General features: G+C 45.9%; 1 long non-coding RNA gene across 1 annotated transcript; it reads left to right on the top strand.

Moving 5' to 3' along the window:
* The first annotated feature begins 15,379 nt into the window (after nt 1–15,379).
* On the top strand, nt 15,380–18,338 carry LOC131492856 (uncharacterized). The gene is made up of 3 exons (XR_009252317.1): nt 15,380–15,580; nt 15,974–16,063; nt 17,939–18,338. It is a non-coding gene; the product is annotated as an uncharacterized LOC131492856 (long non-coding RNA).
* Nucleotides 18,339–18,781: the final 443 nt, after the last annotated feature.

The raw sequence follows: 18,781 nt of genomic DNA, 5'->3' as shown, positions 1-18,781 counted from the left end.
ATTGTGAATGTGCTTAATTCCACTGAAGTGTGTGCTAAAAAAATGTTTAAAACGGTCAATTTTAGGGGCGCCTGGGTGGCGCAGTCGGTTGAGCGTCCGACTTCAGCCAGGTCACGATCTCGCGGTCCGTGAGTTCGAGCCCCGCGTCAGGCTCTGGGCTGATGGCTCGGAGCCTGGAGCCTGTTTCCGATTCTGTGTCTCCCTCTCTCTCTGCCCCTCCCCCGTTCATGCTCTGTCTCTCTCTGTCCCAAAAATAAATAAAAAACGTTTAAAAAAAAATAATAAAAATAAAACGGTCAATTTTATGTTCTGTACATTTTACCACAATTTAAAAAAGCAGCTTGCCTTTTTTAAGAAGTCTTATTTTTTATGGCTAATACTCGGGACATACTCAAACTGAGCATTTATTCTTTGTCCGAAATCTACGTTTAAGTGGGTATCGTGCATTCTATCTGGCAACCCTAAATGTGGGGCTTTATCTTCACCATGAGCTTCCTAGAACCTTCCCAGGATTCAGGTACCATCATTTCAAAACCCAAACTGGGTGCTTGTGGTCTGATAGGGATAAGTGTACAAAATAGGCTAGGATATCAGGGGGGTGCCTGCCCTAATTATAGACTCAGCCCTACACAGAGGCCACGAAGTGACTCCCTCAGCCCTCACTCGCTCCCTCAGTGAAGAGGTAGAGATTAAAAATCTTGGTTGGGCTTCCCATCTGTTGTTTAATCATCATGATCCACAAATGCAGTAAAAGCTGGTTGTAAACGCCGTCTTACGATTGACCACGTGGCTAGAATTACAGTTGCAGACGGCAACGCTCACGCGGATGACTCAGACGACGGCCTCGTCCCCCGCCATCAATGCGTCTTCACACCAGAGTTGGTTAGAACCCATGGGGTGCCCAGATGCCTAATTGTACCACCGCGTGCACCCGTGTCTTCTCGATGAAAGAAATTGCCTCCCCGGCTCATCGTGCAGCAAGAAACAACAGGTGCAAGAGGCAAAGGCCACTTTGGAACCATTTGGACCAGAGAACATGGCTCAGTGTAACAAGAGCGCCCACAGACTGGCATGCTTGCGTTAATCTGCCTGCGATATGGGCCTGGAATCAGACCACAGCCCCGGAGTCCACGGCTGCCATTCCAGGTGGTCCCACGTACTCCTTCTCCCAACCGAGACGAAAGGCGGCGGGGGAGGGCATTTCGTGAAGAGATGGGTCGTGTCCAATTCATTTTTACTAGGTGCTGACAAGTCACTGCGAAAGTCTGGAAATGTGTAGCACAGCAAAAACACACGGGTCACGATGCACTGGTGAATGATTACCAGAGGAGAAATTCATTACAGGCTGCTCTCAGCTCCCATCACATAAGGAAGTGTTACATTAACAAGATGGAAGGTCCCTGTGCTCCCCTCCCCACCACAGCCGCCACTGCCCCTGCCTGCCACCCCACTATTTCAATTTGTGTTGCATGGTGGGAGTGAAGCCCAAAGGCGGGGAAGTTCATTCAGCTACACTAATCAAAAAGGGGGCCACTGCGGCAGCCAATGCCAATGGCAGCAGATTCAACCTGCCTGCTACGCGAAATTCTTTACGTCCGGCCTGCACCGGCTGTGACTGCTGTCAGTCTGGCACCTATCTATGGCATGAAAACAGGGTGAGGGTCTTTGGGGGGGGTGGGGAGGGTTGGTCCTATAATTTGCTTTTCATCCTGGGTGCACGTGTGTCCCGGTAGGTGTGCCTGGCCATCACCCCTGTTGGCCTCCAGGTCCCTTGTGCTTCTGCCCTGTGCTGACACAGACACAGACCGATGTAGAACCTAGTAGGTGCCAGCATAGATTCTGCGCTGGAGACAGCGGAATGACCAGGATGAATAAGATACACTGGGTTTGGAGCCCCTCTGGACCAACAAGTGCTGGGGCAACGGGAACAGGGAGTCTCCGTTTTGTGGTGGCCAAGAGGACGTCCCAGATCAAGTGGCCTTCAAGTCCTTGCTCTCCAGTGTCACATGCAGTCATTGTCTCATTCCTCTTCCTAATCCCTCTTCTCCAATAACCACTTCCCACATTAAAGAATCACAGGCCACAAATGGAAGGTTAGCAGAGAGTCAACAGCACGCAGACAGATGGGTCAATAGTTCTTCCTTAATGGGATTTCTGCTCCTTCGAGATGCCATTCACAGCCATTCACATGCCGAGGGGCCAGCCAGCTGAATCCGCTTTTAAAGTCAAATGCGCAGCCAGGCCCAGAACCGACAGGCTCTGCCCGGGAGGGGGCTTCTCCGCAGGTGCCTTCTGCAGAAGACCAAAGAGCTCAGTCCTCTGGCCTCACCCTTGCACCCAGCTCCTCCCCACTGAGAGGCCCGGTCGCATTCCCGTTGCAAATGCCACCCTAAAGTGGATGAGCGAACCCCGGCACACCCGCCAGCCGACACCTTGCAGCTGGCCCGGACTGAAAGCTGCCATTTCCTGATGCAGCTTTCTCCCCCTGGGCTTCAGCAGAGAGAGAGCGCCTCTCCCGGCAGCGCACCGTGGAGACGTGCCCTCAGCTTTCCCCGCATGGGGGGAACCTTCAAAACTGTTCCATTTGTCTAAGCCCCATCCATCTTTAATGTCAGAGCCTACGTTTTCTCCTCACTTCCTTTTTCAAAGCAGCCAAGAAAGAAAATGTCACTGCATTTGGGGCCGATTCAACAGCCAGGCTTAGACGGGTGTTCTATTTCATTCTCCTGGCCCCCATGGTTTTAAATCCCGGGGAGTCTTCAGGGGCTGCCCCTCCACCCGCTCCACTCCTGTGTTCGTTCGGCACCGCTCTGTCTCCCCCGTTACGGGCTCCTCACTTGCATTCTTCGAGAGCATCAGCCTCAGAGCTCACAAAGCCCCAGTTGTCTGCGGCCCCTGGAAGGAGGACAGCGTGCTGATATTTCCTGGGGGGGGGGGAAGGGGCTTGCCAGGTGAGGCTGTCGCCACCCCCATCAACATCCTGACAGGGATTTGGAGGCTGAACAGCTGATGCAAGCAAATGTCCCCTGTGCTGCCTTTTAGAAACCACTATCCCCAAATTTGTCCAAAACACGTGGAACCATCCCGAGCTGTGGCAGGTTGCTTGGGAAGAGTGTATGTACCTGCTCTCCCCGGCACGCCTCAAAAAGACTTTAAGCCGTGAAGGGCAGGTGGCAGTTCGGATGAAGATGACAGGCAGAATGCATCCCCGACAGCCCCCGGCTCACCCGGAAGTAGGGAGCTGATGCCCTGATTGATACCTGAGGGGGAGGCTGTCAGCAGGGAGGACAGGAGGGAGATAAGGGACTCCATCAGTGTCAGACCCAGCCTGATGCACACAGCTGTAAATCACTTTGGGTAAAGATTCTCAGCTGCTGGAGTGAAGAAGGGCGAGCAGGCAACAGGAAAACGAGGGGACAAGCACCTGGGTGGGTCCGGGGCTCTGGGATAAAGACGCTTGGCTGGGCCCCGGATGGAGATGCGCGAAACCTGGAACTCCCTCCGTCCGTCCTCAGCCCAAGCAGAGGTACGGCACTTTCCCGAGTCAATTGCCGAGGGTTAGAATACAATCTAGGGTGAACTTTAGACCATGCAAGTTAGGTCTCGATAATGCTGTTATAAATACATATATTCCAACCAGCTGCCCAGGACGACTATGGTGGAAATCCTCCGCCCTCCCCTTCGACCCACTGCAGGAAGGCGGACGAGATCACCGTTAATGTTCTCGCCCATCCCTGCCCACTGATACCTGGAGTGAGAAGGCGCACACGGTGAACTGTAAGGAAAGGAGGCCTCAAAGGCTCAGCGCTTTGATGAGAAAAGATTTCTCCAATCCCAGAAAGCCCCAAGACTGCACTTCATCAACTCCCAACCATCCTGCGGATGTGATTAGCATGCGCCAAACCCATTTCAGAGATTGTCTTTGGACATGTTTTAATTAGACATTTACAAAATAATAACCTTTCTTTTTTTCTTTTTTATCCAGGGGACAGAGATTCCTAAGTTGGAAATAACAAACAGATTAGCGATTAATTAATTGTTGGCAGGTGTGAGGAGAAGCCATCTATGGCTTCTTAGGATTTTCCCCCCTTCCTCTCTTAAGATCATTCTTTCTTATTTTAATTAATTTTTGCCACCCCAGCATTCCTCATCAAATATTCAAATAAACTAAACAAATAGAGTGTACTGAGACCAAAGTACTCAATATGGTGTTTAATTGGAATCGTAGCCTTGTTTTCTCCCGGTGGAGTCTCAGGGTACCTGGAAGCTTTCCCTGGCAGTGGAATTGGACTCCAAAAGTGCATTTTTAGCATCCAGTTAATCTTCCTTCCAGGTGCCGAGGGTATGGCTTGATTGAAACGAGGAGAAGTAAGCCATTGAGTGGTTTGTGGTTTCTCTTCCCCCGTAAGGAACAGAGGCGGTAACACAACAAGGCTGTGGACTGTCTCCCACCCACCTGCGTCACCGTTCACTCCTGGGTGTCTATCCCACGTGACACACGCTGGCAGACGCACCACGCGGCCGTTGCACAAGCCAAGGTCTGGTGGCAGGTGCCTTTGGCGGCCAGCACCTCTTACGGCTCTGCTGGGGGCCTGCCAGCCCCGTCGTGCATCTCAACGACTAAGTCTGGCACAAGGATCCCGATCCGTGTACTCAAACCGAAGTCATGGCCAGAGGAAGGGTGACAGGCAAGACATGTGCTTGTGTACAAGACCCCAGCGCTCGCCTCCCAGGGAATGTGGACCTCATATAAAGTTTTGCTCTTTCCAAAGGGACAGCCGCTCGGAACGGCTATGGTGTGGGGCACTCGGGATCTCTTCCTGAATGAGTGAACGGTCCTTGTCTAACTCCAAGAGAGGGCTTCAAGGACATAGGTTTGGCTGTAATGGAGCCAGAGCTATTGGCTGTTTCAAAATGAGTTATGGGCTTCGGGACATTACTCCGGTGCCTTCCAACAGTTGAGAGACTCCTTAGGAGAGAGGGCCTAGGCGCTTCTGAAAAGCAGCCACATCGTTGGGCCGTGACCATAGATTTATCCAGAAATAGTGATTAGTAATAATTAAGAAGGAATGGAAGGGGGGTTTTAAAAGAGTGTCTCTGGCGACCACTCTGTCCTTCAGCTCAAAGTATTTGTCTGCAGATTGAGGCAAAGACAGAAGTAGTTTGCTGTGACTGATGGAGCCCAGATGATTCCTTGTCAAGGATTTCAGTAACCGTGAATTGAAAGGTAAAGCAAGGTGGGGGGTGGCAGGAAAAGAGCCATGGGGAGTGGGGACACTGCTAGTCAGGAAGCTGGTAAGGAAATGAGAGTTGCTTCTGAGGGCTTCTAAAACCATGAGGGCGGAACGAGGGATCCAGCCGGAGGGAAGATTTTCTGGTGCTTCTCTCAATCAATCTTTTTCTCTCTCCCAAATTTGGAAGCATTAAAGGACTGGAATACTGGTATAGGGATCCTAAAGCAGCCGTGTATACGGTTTTTGTTTTTGAAACCTCGGGGATAGACTATTGGGCAGCTGTAAAAAATCATAATAGCAAGAAAGTTCTTTATGTATAAATATGAAAAGATCTTTAAGACATATAGTGAAGCCAAGAAGCAAACTGAAGAATGATGTCTAGCATGCAGCACAGACCATGTAAATTGCAGGGCTGTGCAAACTGAAATGGAGGGGCAGGGGGTCAAAAATTACTAAGAATTGCAAGACAGCAAGAGCAGAGCATTAAATCCAAGGCAAGGCCCTCCTGAACACAGGGCCCTGTGTGACTGCCACACACATTCTCCATACCCATAAAGCCAGTACTGCTGGTATGCCTCCATGCGGTAAACCTGAAATGCTCAACAAGAACTAAATAATGAGGTTCACCCATGGAGGAGTAGGTGAGCACTAGGGCAAGGAAGAGAAGAAAGGAGAAGAATTTCCACCATAAGCCTATTTGTATTTTTTAATGTTTGAGCTCTATGGTTGTTATCTAGTCAAAAGTTAAAATAATCAGGAAAAAGTTTCAGGGCTCTAGGAAAGTCCACATAGACTATAAGCAATACATAGGCTCCCATTCGCATTAAACCGTCCCCTCTCTCACTACTCACTCACTTGCCAATGGACTCAGACTTCCAGGAAGCCAAATAAATAGCAAATATTCTGTGTGTGTGTATGTGTGTGTGTGTGATCTCTGTGAGGATCTCCTCAGCCTCCTGAACTTTGGTAGGCCTTGGGCACATGGGCCAGTGTCTATTTTCATAGAGGCTGCCCTCCAGGTTAATAAGTGGTACTCCTCCTGTGAGCAAAGGGACTCCAAATCTCATGAAATGCATGCGTTAGATGAATGTATTAGTAATAACACGATGCTTCAAGTTTAACTAAAAAGACATCTTCAGAATGGTGCAACCCAAAGAAATAGAGGCAGAACCTGAGATGCTCCTGAATCACAAGGAAAAATAATTTTCAGTTTACGCATACTGAGTACCTACCGTGTGCTAAGTGAATTATTCTTTTCATCCTCACGATTCCCTGTAAAGCACATTCCACTACTTTTCTCATTTTGTGGATAAGGAAAATGAAGTCCAAAGAGGAAAAGTTGCCTGATATTACCCTGCCAGTGAAAGAGCCAGCCAAAGACATCCTGGCTCCTGGGCCCACGCTCTAAACCACTAAGCACATAGGAGGGAAGCCCCAACTCTGATGTAAATGATCTATATGATATCTGCCTAAAATGTAATAATTCTTCTCAGCTGTTCCACCTATCGGATCTTCCATCCAGACACAAGTAGGCTAATTTGGAAGTAAGGGCTGACTACTTTCATTTGGGCAGATTTGGCTATGAGTTCTTTCATGCCATCAAGTCAAATGAACACTCGGCTCACCACTGTTTAAGGCCCACATTACTGTTCAGTATGGCCCTGGACTCCCATTTTTTTGGAAAGGTTTCTTAAATTTTGACAACGTGACACCTCTTGGGAACAAGTCTCCCGAGACTGACCCATAAGCTCTCCAAGTGATGTAAGTGGTAAGGCAGTTAAGAAGAGTGATGAGGAATTACTTCCAAGAGTACAGATAAATCACTATAATAATCCAGAGGCACAGAGGTGAAGATCAGAGGCAGAGGTTAGCATTCCCTAGCTGAGGGAAAGAAGACTCCAGGACTCAACTGAAATTGGCTGTAAAACTATTACAAAGGCTGGACCAAACTGCAACATTCCCTTGCGAATTTTTCCCCTTCTGAGTTGGCTGGGACATCAGGAATAAGTATCGATGTAAGAGAATCATACATATGCCTGCACCGTCTATATTGTCTTGCATTTATCCTCCACCAAATTGTGGTGACTACTTTTTTTTTCAACTTTTTTTTTTTTTTTTGGGACAGAGAGAGACAGAGCATGAACGGGGGAGGGGCAGAGAGAGAGGGAGACAGAATCAGAAACAGGCTCCAGGCTCCGAGCCATCAGCCCAGAGCCCGACGCGGGGCTCGAACTCACAGACCGCGAGATCGTGACCTGGCTGAAGTCGGACGCTTAACCGACTGCGCCACCCAGGCGCCCCTGTGGTGACTACTTTGATGAAAAAGCCAACTTAGGAGAGTGTTTTAGCACCTGAAACACTCCAAGGTTCTGGATATATGTTTGTGGAAATGGTGAATGAATGAATGAATGAATGACTCATCAGTCAAGTGATACACTATCCTAACCCTTAAATGAGTTATACAAGAAATACCTCATTATAACAATCTAACCCCTCCCTGCAGCCAATCAATGAAGTAGTCAAATGATCTCTTCCCATTGACGCTTTATGGTAATTGCTAGAAATTCTATTCCCAGTAGGCAGAAGCTGGAGATGAAACAGAACCAATATCAAATTTCTTCATCGAGAATTGGAAGGTGAAAACAAAGTGTCTTGAATGTAGTAAAAGAGGAACATCTTGCAGATCAGCTTAATATATTGCCCTTGAATGTCTAAATGTATTTGTGTGTTACTGTCAAGTAACTACTCAATAAATGCTTTCAAGTTTGTCTGGCTTGTTCAGATTTAAAATATTAGGAGAGAAGAGAGGTTTGGCTGAGTTTTACAAATTCAATACCCAAGGTAGCATGGAGGGAAATAAAAACAGCTGGAATTTGTGTAGTTGCTAATTTAGTTGAAGAATAAGCATCCATCTAAGAAAAAAAAAAAAAAATCCCTCTGCCACACCTGGAAGAGCCAGTTATAGAAGGGAACGTATGGCTTGATTGCCAAAAGGACATTTTCCTTATTGAAAAATAAAAACAGTAATTTTATGCAAACTGCCATGCAGTCTTTTTCTTTTTCCTTTTTCTTTTTCTTTTTCTTTTTCTTTTTTCAGTTTCAGAGTGATGAAACAGGAAGCAAGAATGTGGTTTGGGGACCTTTATAAGACTAATAAGGCCAGGCTTTCTTGGGAAAGAGACAAGTTGAACCTCAGCCAGGTGATGAGACACGACAAGGAGGTCGAAGTACTAAAGGTGTTCAGTGAAAGCTGTAGGATGAGGGAGACTGCCAGGAGCTTGTGAGGAGAGACCAAGGGATTGGTCTAACACTCTAAGAATAATTGAAAATAGGGACATTTTGGGGCGCCTGGGTGGCTCAGTCGGCTGAGCGTCCGACTTCAGCTCAGGTCACGATCTCGCGGTCCGTGAGTTCGAGCCCCGCGTCGGGCTCTGGGCTGATGGCTCGGAGCCTGGAGCCTGTTTCCGATTCTGTGTCTCCCTCTCTCTCTGCCCCTCCCCCGTTCATGCTCTGTCTCTCTCTGTCCCAAAAATAAATAAACGTTGAAAAAAAATTAAAAAAAAAAAAAAAAAAAAGGGGGCGCCTGGGTGGCGCAGTCGGTTAAGCGTCCGACTTCAGCCAGGTCACGATCTCGCGGTCCGTGAGTTCGAGCCCCGCGTCGGGCTCTGGGCTGATGATGGCTCGGAGCCTGAGCCTGCTTCCGATTCTGTGTCTCCCTCTCTCTCTGCCCCTCCCCCGTTCATGCTCTGTCTCTCTCTGTCTCAAAAATAAATAAAAACATTAAAAAAAAAAAAATTTAAAAAAAAGAAAATAGGGACATTTTGCTTAGAGGGAAGAAAGGAAAAGCAGAGTTACAAATAAACACTGGTTGATAATCAAAGTCTAATGAGACAAAGACTTAAGCTGCACATCGATTTTTGTACAGCAGTTGTTTGTATGTTTTTTTTTTTAAGATGGGTATCACTTTCTATACTCTTCTTACTATTTTTAAAGTTATAAGGAGATTTTCTTACTTGCATTTCTATTTTTCTCAAAATGAGTGATTCCCAAAGCTTTTCTGCATCAGAATCACCAAGGAAGCTTTCGCAAAATGATGATTCCTGAACCCAACGCCCCAAAAAGTCTAATTAGGTGGATGAAGGGTTGGGGCTCAGGAATCTGTGTTTTAACAAGGGACAGGAAATAAGTCCTGGGTAATTTGATGCAAGGGATTTACATCGCGCTATTGAGAAGCTACTCTTATGATTTATATACCGGGTAATGTCCTGGACCTATGCAGCTGGAGCAAGGAATCACCACCAGGTGGAAATTTATCAAATTACAGGCATAATGGGAAGGAGGGCTCTGAGAGGTCAGAAGGTGGTGATTTTGTCATTGAAATGTGATGTAGTCCAATCACTACTCAATAAATGTTTCAAAGCTTATGTGGCTTGTTCCAATTCAAAATAAAAGGAGGTTTGGATGATTTTTACAAATTCAATACCAAAAGTAACGTGCAAGAAAAATGAGCACTAGATTTGTAAACAGCTGACACATTGTAGAGTTTCAGGGTCCGGGACACATGGAAATAGGAGTCAGGAAAGAGGTTGGAGAGCTATGGAAAAAAGTTTTGTCTACTTTTCAGTTCCACCTGCCTCTCCCCGGAAGTGATGAGCTGGTAACACCAGTCAAGCTAACCTGTTAATGCCTGCATTAGGAAATCACCATTTAGTGGCGAATCTCTGTTTTGATCTATTCACCTACCTCTCCAGGTGAGGCACATCCAATCCTGCCTTACCAATACAAAGCATGTTCTTCTGATTTAATTGCAACCTTTCCCTTAATTGAGAGGACATGGTGGCGGGGGGGGGGGGGGGGGGGGGGGATGAATTGATCGAGAACAAGAACAGAACAGCATTTTGCTACCTCCCAAATATATATTTACCTCCTCCTCTCTCTCTTTCCATCATTATGCGAGTTCCCCATAGCAGTGTGGCCCTAACACCAGGAACCTTTGTAATTTCCCTTTGTGGAATGCCTGTGGCTACCGTATGTCAGTAGAAATGTAGGAAGAATGGCTTCTTACCTCAATTCTGCAGAGGAAGATCTGTTTTTCATTGACCCATCATGGCACTCGTTCACCCAGAGAAGAAATATGAGCTGAGACATACTAAGACACATCCTCTCTTAGAGAAGTTCAACCCCTACTGGCTCACAGGAGCCAAAGATTTCTCAGAGGGCTCATTTCCTAAAGCTTTCATCATTTCAGAGGCTCTTCTGGCTCTTCTCTCAAGGTCCCTACCTCAGTTACCCAGCTACTAGCACCATGGCAACCATCAAGGACTACAAGCTTTGGGCAACACAATGTCCTCCGGTGGGCAAGTGTTTGACTCACAAAGTCACAGTCTTCCATACCAATCTCTCATCTTCCTGTTCATTAGTAACAGCAGATGGCACAAGACATCAAATCTTTGCAGGAAGCCACTGCCCTGTAGTGTGATATGAGGAAGCACTGAGCATTTGGCTTCAGATATTAATTTGCATGACCAACGGCAAATTACTTAGCCTCTCCAGGCATCATTTTCCTCCTCTATTAGAGGAGTATTTCTACTTTCTGGGTTTGTGAGAACTTGAGATAATGTATTCAAAATGCCTGGGACATAATAGGTGTTCAATAAATGGTACTTAATATTTTATGCATGAGCCTCAGGCTAATGTATGTGTGGACATTTAGTTATTAATTAGAAGGTAAATGAAAGCTGGCTGGAGGGAATTGCATTTGACCTTTAGCAAATTATTTCATTTAGATGCGCTGATGCAAAACTATCACATCTTGTAAAGAAAGACGAAAATAAATCTGGCTGACAAAAGATATTTTAATAAATACTCAGTCTTTCTCCAATGCCCTCTCGGTCTATGACCACCCCACTATAATTTGTGTGCCATTTAGGGAGGCTTTGTACCTTCCCGTCACTTGTCATAGTCAATCAACTGACTGATCAGGGGCCAGATTCAGCTCAAAAAACCTTTCTTGGGCGCCTGCATCTTGTGATGGCTCCAAAAAAGGAATTCTCAGTGCTTTTTTTCCCTCCAAATAAGCTTGCTAGCAAATTAGCATGAGTATACTGGGGTTGGTGGAGTCCCTCTAAATTATTCCTCAGTTGAGATCAGCTCAGGTGGTGTAACGGGATGTGGGAACCTAATGCGTCCATCCTTCTATGTGCCCCATGTTATTGACAGGAAAAGAGAACCTACCGCAGTCCACGTAAAGCACCTTGTAACATGGAAGCCATGGCCTCTTACAGGAAGAACAGGGTGTATGTTCCAGCTGATAAGGGGAAAGGGAAAAGGGAAAAGACCAGGGCTCACTGCAGACCGGACAGAGAAGAGACACATAGACACGCCATGACCTTAACTTGGAAATCGATGGAGACTCAACCAATGAATGGGAAAAGAAGGAAAGAGTGTAAAGGAGAAGGGTGGGATCCATGAAGGCCTCTCTGGGGATGGAGAGCAATCCACCAAAGAAGGTCGGCTGCAAGAGGTTAAGAAGGATTACAAAGCTGGAGTAGCCATTTTTTGCAGTAGTCAGTGATAAAAAACTGGCTGGCAACCTTAGGGAAGAAGTGAGCGAAGGCTACCAGGCTTAAGAGAGAGAGAGAGAGGGGCGCCTGGGTGGCGCAGTCGGTTAAGCGTCCGACTTCAGCCAGGTCACGATCTCGCGGTCCGTGAGTTCGAGCCCCGCGTCAGGCTCTGGGCTGATGGCTCGGAGCCTGGAGCCTGTTTCCGATTCTGTGTCTCCCTCTCTCTCTGCCCCTCCCCCGTTCATGCTCTGTCTCTCTCTGTCCCAAAAATAAATTAAAAAAAAAAAAAAACGTTGAAAAAAAAAAAAAAGAGAGAGAGAGAGAGAACTAGAAAAGGAAGGAGAGCCATAAGAAGAAATCAATTGCTGATCCTATCGTGTTGGAAAAGATTCCAGATCCCACAACTGAAAGAACAGAGATGTGTGTTTATCACATGTGAGTCTCTCATGCTGCATCACACATGAGTAAATAGTGCTATCAGTGGCCTCATCTGGAGTTTCTCTGTCACTCAACCTATCTGGGATGAGGGGGCATTAGAAAGTCCGACCCAATGAACTTTGCAAAAAAGCGGTGATTCGTTTCAGAAGGCTCCAACGTGCCTGCAGTCAATGGAACAGGCTCACACGTGGTGACGACGCCCATCACCATTCCCGCATATTCCTGCCTTCAAAAGCCCACAGAGGAGCAGGAAGGAGAGTTAGGCAAACATCTTCGGGACTGGTTTTATTAAGCTAATGTACCAGGCATTGCCCATTTTGCATCCTGAGAAGCCATCAAGCCCTTTGAACTTAGCATTTTCATCAGAAATCTTCTATTTTAAATAATGATACAGCAAATCTTTGGAGTGCCTTTTATCCAAGAACCTCAAAATACATTACCATTACTGCTGATTCTCAGCATTTGGTAGCTAGTATTACATTAATTGTCTAGATGGTTAAGCTAAAGCATCTAATGGTGAAATGCAAAATCAGCTACAAAGGGAGGAAAAGAGTTTAGAGTACTCTGGGTCAAGCTCTGACCATTTATCCACATAACTACTCTTACTGGTACATACCAACATCCAGATGCACCATTACGAGCTAGGAGCAAGCAAAGACTTTATGACCGTCCATGCATAGAGGACATCGGTCAGGTTGGTGGCTGCCTGACATCTTTTACATATGCATCTTATGTTTGGAGAGGAACTCACTTCCCTATCTCCCTTGCAGCTACAGTGCAGACATGGGGCCTGGGCCCCTCCAATCAGATGCAATGGCGGGAGGAGCACATGGAGTTCCTGGTGCAGAGGTTGCTACGGAGCCAATTAGAGTGTCCAATGCATGGTGGTGGCTGCAGTGGCTTCCCCATCAGACTGGTTTGACGGCATAATTGTAGGCATGTTTCTAGAGGTTTAGCCTCTAGCCGGGCCCTTCGGCTGTCTCAATGATCCTGTGAACCCCTCTGTACCCTTTGAACAAATCCTTCTCCGTGCACTCAGCCAGACCCAGCTTCTATCACTTGCAGCTAAAAACCCTGAGAAGCGGGGCGCCTGGGTGGCACAGTCGGTTAAGCGTCCGACTTCAGCCAGGTCACGATCTCGCGGTCCGTGAGTTCGAGCCCCGCGTCAGGCTCTGGGCTGATGGCTCGGAGCCTGGAGCCTGTTTCCGATTCTGTGTCTCCCTCTCTCTCTGCCCCTCCCCCGTTCATGCTCTGTCTCTCTCTGTCCCAAAAATAAATAAAAAATGTTGAAAAAAAAAATTAAAAAAAAAAAAACCCTGAGAAGCATTCCTTCATATCCCATGGGAAATAGAGGTTCACAGACTTCCGTTCATACTTTCAGATAGGTTGGTAACTGCATCTCAACCCACCTTTGAAGCTGAAAGTCATTTGCTCAGTTGATATTTGGTATTTGTAAATATCTAGTATTTACTGAGCACTGAGGAAGTACAAAACTCTGTGCTAAGTATTATGGAAAATATCTGCTGGGTCCCTGCTATGTGCTATACATCTCACTGAGAGCTAGAATGTCAGAAAATTCAGGAAAAACAGACATGGCCACCACCCTCCAAGAGCTGACAATCCACAGGGAAAGGCAGGCAGTAACTGAGGAATGACACTCAGCCCTGTAAAATTGCCACCGTGATTACTGATATAAAGGGCAGAGAAAGCATCCCTGAGGGAAAAATATGTTAGCATGAGATATGCCTTTGAAAAGAGCACACCAGAGTCAGCTGGAAAATTAACTGGAGGGAAATCAAAATAGATGGAGACAGACCAGTGAGGAGGCGATTTTAGTTATTCAGGAGGGAGTTGATGGTAGCTTAGACTAGGGTGGGAGGGGCAGAGAGAGAGAAAAGGACAGACTCAGGAGATGGTTAGGAGGTAAAAGCGAGAGGACTTAGCAATGAATTAGAGGTGGAAAAATGAGCTTAGGTCATAAATGACTCCCAGGTTGCTGACTTGAGCCACTGGATAGATGGTGATGTTTGTCCCTGGGAGAACACTGGGAGAAGGTGGAGTTTTGTAGGGCGTGGTGAGCTCGGTCTCACACGTGTTAAATGATTCGCCTTTGAAGCATCCGTGAGGACTGGAGCTCAGAATAGGAGACTATGCCGGAGGCACAACATTGTCTGTGCACCACTGAAGCCACTGTATGAATGGGATCTCTTAGGGATGGGTCAAATACAGCCTGAGAAGAGAAGGCCTTGGACCTATTTTTAAGGAGTGTCAAGGACAGGTCTAAAAATTCAGGGACCCATGTGTCAAAAGCGACCGGAAGGTAATGATAGTCTGCCTATAAAACATCGACAAGGTGAAAGGCTTTCACCCAAGAAACACATCTTGATTCTGTTGCTACAAACTCCTTCTGCAATCAGGATCACACTCTCAGGGGCCTAGCCAGCCTATACCCGGTTCATGGGCCAAGCAGGGGCTGTGGCACACAGCAAGGCATGCGTCCTATCTAAAGAGTGTATTTGGGGCGCCTGGGTGGCTCAGTCGGTTGAGCTTCCGACTTCGGCTCAGGTCATGATCTCACGGTCTGTGAGTTCAAGCCCCACGTCAGGCTCTGTGCTGACCGCTCAGAGCCTGGAGCCTGTTTCGGATTCTGTGTCCCCTCTCTCTCTACCCTCCCCCATTCATGCTCTGTCTCTCTCTGTCTCAAAAATAAATAAACATTTTTAAAAAATAAAAAAATAAAAAATAAAGAGTGTATTTGGTTCCAAGCCCAAACAAGTTATTCCCAGATGTGATGCTTGTATCCACTTCCCTCTAGTAAGTCTCCCCCTATTTGAAATAACTATTGTGGTTTACATTAGCCTGAATGGACCTTGACTGAAACTGTGTTTAGCCCAGCTTTTTAGAGTCAGAACCCCATTCTCTGCTTCTGCCTTGGAAAAAATCGATTACTGTGAGTTATTTTCCTGCTAAATCCCCTGTTTTTCTATTTCCAAATAGCAGTGATAGCTCCAAAAGACTGTTCTTCTACCCCAAACACCTTCCCTCGCTATAAATACTATCCCTAAAACTAGTTTCCAATGCCTAACACTCTAACCATAGTTGGCCCACCCTAAAACCCCTCCCATTATTCAAATGCATCCTAAAGACAAGGGTAACACTGATGTCATAGCCCCATGGTGTACAAACAAAGGCTAATCATCCCTGGCACTATAACATAGCTTGGCTTAGAAACCAGGAAGGCAGGCCAGCTGCGGTAAAGGGATAGTCTCTGGAAGCTGAGGGTAGGAGTGAGGACAATAGAAGTTTGGAGTCATCTTGAAGGCGGCCTAGGGCAGAGGGAAAAAAGTAAGAAAAACCAGAAAGTAAGGGGAAGCAGTAGCTCTCAATGCTAATCAACTCTGTCTTCTGACTTTTTTTTTTTTTTGCCTTCTCAATATTCCTTTGAAGTAATACATCGCATATACTAATTATAACTGCCAGCTATTGACAAAATCTGACGTGTCGTCGAACTGGATTTATTTCTTAGTTGAGTGTTACAACACACACACTCGCTCGCTCACTCACGCAAAATCACATTCTTCCTCCCCCTTCCGACCCATCCAACCCCAAACCGGAATTATTAAACAGAAACATGAAACAAAGCAGACCATCAGTGCACGCGTGTCATGAAGCTACTGGGATTTGCTCTGTCTCAGCCTACAGCAGGTGAGTCAACCACACACCTTGTCTGTGTTGCAGCTTCCAGGGCAAACAGCCTCCGGGAGACATTACAGGGTGCCCGACACAAGATCGCTGTTGATACTTTCCACACCAACTTGGTTGGTGTTGGTAAGAGCTTGCCCCCAAATTCCCCTTCTGTTGACATTTGGCAGGGCTTCTGTCAACAAAACTTACGTCAACCAGCACCTAGCAGAATGTCTCACACACGGTAAATTCTTGATGCTTATTTGAAAACAAAAATTAGAAGAAAATCAAAAGCAGATGAACCATCCTGGCCTAACAACGAGCGAATGTAGTGAAGCGCTTAGTGTCAAACACATAGCAAGCATTACATTAAACATTAACAATTAGCGTTATTATTATTCTCTGGAGTCCCTGTTGCTCTTTGCTCACATTCCGGGGATCCAGGAGAAACTCTTTCACTTCCTTCTCTCACTCCACCCCTCTTATTTAAATACTATCACAACTTTCAGAGAAATTTAAACCACACCTCTCCCCACCACACACACACACACACACACACACACACACACAGCGTATGGTCTCTCAGGCATTGCTGATGGGGGCGTAAGCAGCAGAGCTCCTACAGAAGGCAATTTGAACACATCTATCAAAATTACAAATATTTTTCAACCCAGCAGGTCACACTGGAGAATTTATCCTCCAGATTACCTCCCCACCATGTGGCATACAACAGGTACAAGGTTGTTCTTTGCAGACTTGTTTGAAATGGCAAAATGGAAACGAGCCAAGTGTCCACCAATAGGGAGCTCATTAGATAAACTTTGGTAGAATCAGAGCGTTTGAATACTATGCAGTAATGTAGACATTTTCAGTGAGGACATTTTCTGTGTACTTTCACATGGAGATCTCCAAGATATATTGCTAAGTTTTTGTTTTGTTTTGTTTTGTTTTGTTTTGTTTTGTTTTGTTTAACGCTCAGAGTAACAGCATATAAAGCATTCCAAATTTTGTCTAAAAGTGGTGGGGGGATGAGAATATATAGTTGCATTTGTTTTACATTAAGGAATTCTGGAAGTATATGAAGGAAGCTAAGAGGAATGACTGTCATGGCAGGAGAATGGAGAATTAGGAGGATGGGGGAAGGGTAAGGATCGAAGGGAAAACTTTTTACTGTAAAACTTTAAATTGTCTATTTAAGATAGATAGATAAATAAACCCATCTTACGACAACCTAAGGAGCATGGCCCCCTGCCAGCGCTCTATAGTTGAAGTCGATGCCCTGGACATTCAGCATCTTGACCAGTCTCTCCCCTATTCTCCAGGCTTCTTCCCTCACCCGCTGGGGGATGATGCAGCCTTTGAGATGAGTCACCGTGCCTGGAAGCCGGACACCTGTGGTGGCTAGCTTATCACAGTCTATTGGACTATGGTCCTGTTCTCACATCTATGTATTCCTTCTGGGGCACGAGAATATAAACTAAGAAAAATCTCTTGGGTCACAGACTCAGTGTTACAATTCTTCATTTCTTTGCTTTCATCAGTTTAAATCCAGACTTTTAATGTGATTTGCAAATAGCTTTGTATATGATATTAGAGGTCAGAGGACTTCTTAATCCATCTAAAAATATATAAACACACCTCAACAAAAATCCATTAAAAGTAGAAATAGCTAATCCTTTACTTGGGGAGAATAAATAATTCACCTCCTGGTTTTCCCACCATAAATCAGTTCTACCGTAATCAGATGCCAGCGCCAGAGAATAGGAAAGAAAAGCAGCTGTGTTAAACTTTGACAATTAAAAAAAAAAAAGGAATGGAAAAAGTGGGGATGAACCACTTGTTTTCTCTTCATGTATTTCTCTAAACAGACTACATAATTAATGAGCTGGGAAGAAACCAGTGTCTTAATTCTATTTCTGACGAAAACCTTTCCTATGTTTTTACCTTAAGTAAAAGATGTATCTGACTCACTTTAAGGGTTCCAACAATTTCACATGCCAACCCTCTAATGTCATTCAGGCACCTGCACAGGCTTATCCCTGCACCAGTGAAAGCTCTACTAAGAAGAACCTGCCATCTTGGCTCCCTCAAGCTCAGCTGGAGGAGAAAGGGAAGGCTCACGGACAGAATAATGCAGGACTCATTCTGTACAACATAGAGCTCCCACACTTCCTGGAGCCAGGAAGGATCCGAAAGGCTATAGAAGAGGTTGAAGGATGAAGAGGACATAGTCAAGAAACGAGGCTGAAGCCAAGCGAGCCACTTCGGTGCAGATGACCCTTCCTATATTGCTGGTAGAAATATAAAATAAAATAAGGCAGCCACTACAGAAACGGTTTGGTGATTCCTCAAAAATTAAATATAGAATTGCCATATGATCCAGCAATTCCAGCCCAAGTTATATAGCCCAAATAATTAAAAGCGGATATTCAAACAAAACCTGTACACAAATGTTCATAATAGCACTATTCACAATAGCCAAAAGGTGGAAACAACCCAAAGGTCCATCAAACAGGATAATAAAATGTGGTATATCTATATAGTGGAATATTATTCAGCCACGAAAAGGGATGAGATGCTATATGCCAGGACATGGATGAGCCTCAACACCACTATGTTAAGTGACACAAAAGAACACATATACTGTAATTCCATTTGTATGAAATATCCAAAATAGGCAAATTCCAAGAGACAGGAAGCAGATAACAGTCTCCAGGGCCTGTGGGAGAGAGAGGAAATGGGAAGTGACTGCTTACTGGGTATAGGGTGTCCTTCCTGAGTGATGAAAATGCTCTCGACCTAGTTAGTGGTAATAGTCTCACAATATGGTGAATACGCTAAATACTACTGAATTGTACATGT

The sequence above is a fragment of the Neofelis nebulosa genome, chromosome 2, assembly GCF_028018385.1.
Source record: "Neofelis nebulosa isolate mNeoNeb1 chromosome 2, mNeoNeb1.pri, whole genome shotgun sequence".
Classification (NCBI taxonomy): domain Eukaryota; kingdom Metazoa; phylum Chordata; class Mammalia; order Carnivora; family Felidae; genus Neofelis; species Neofelis nebulosa.
Note: the sequence above shows the minus strand (reverse complement) of the source record. Positions and strands in the feature narration are given on the sequence as shown.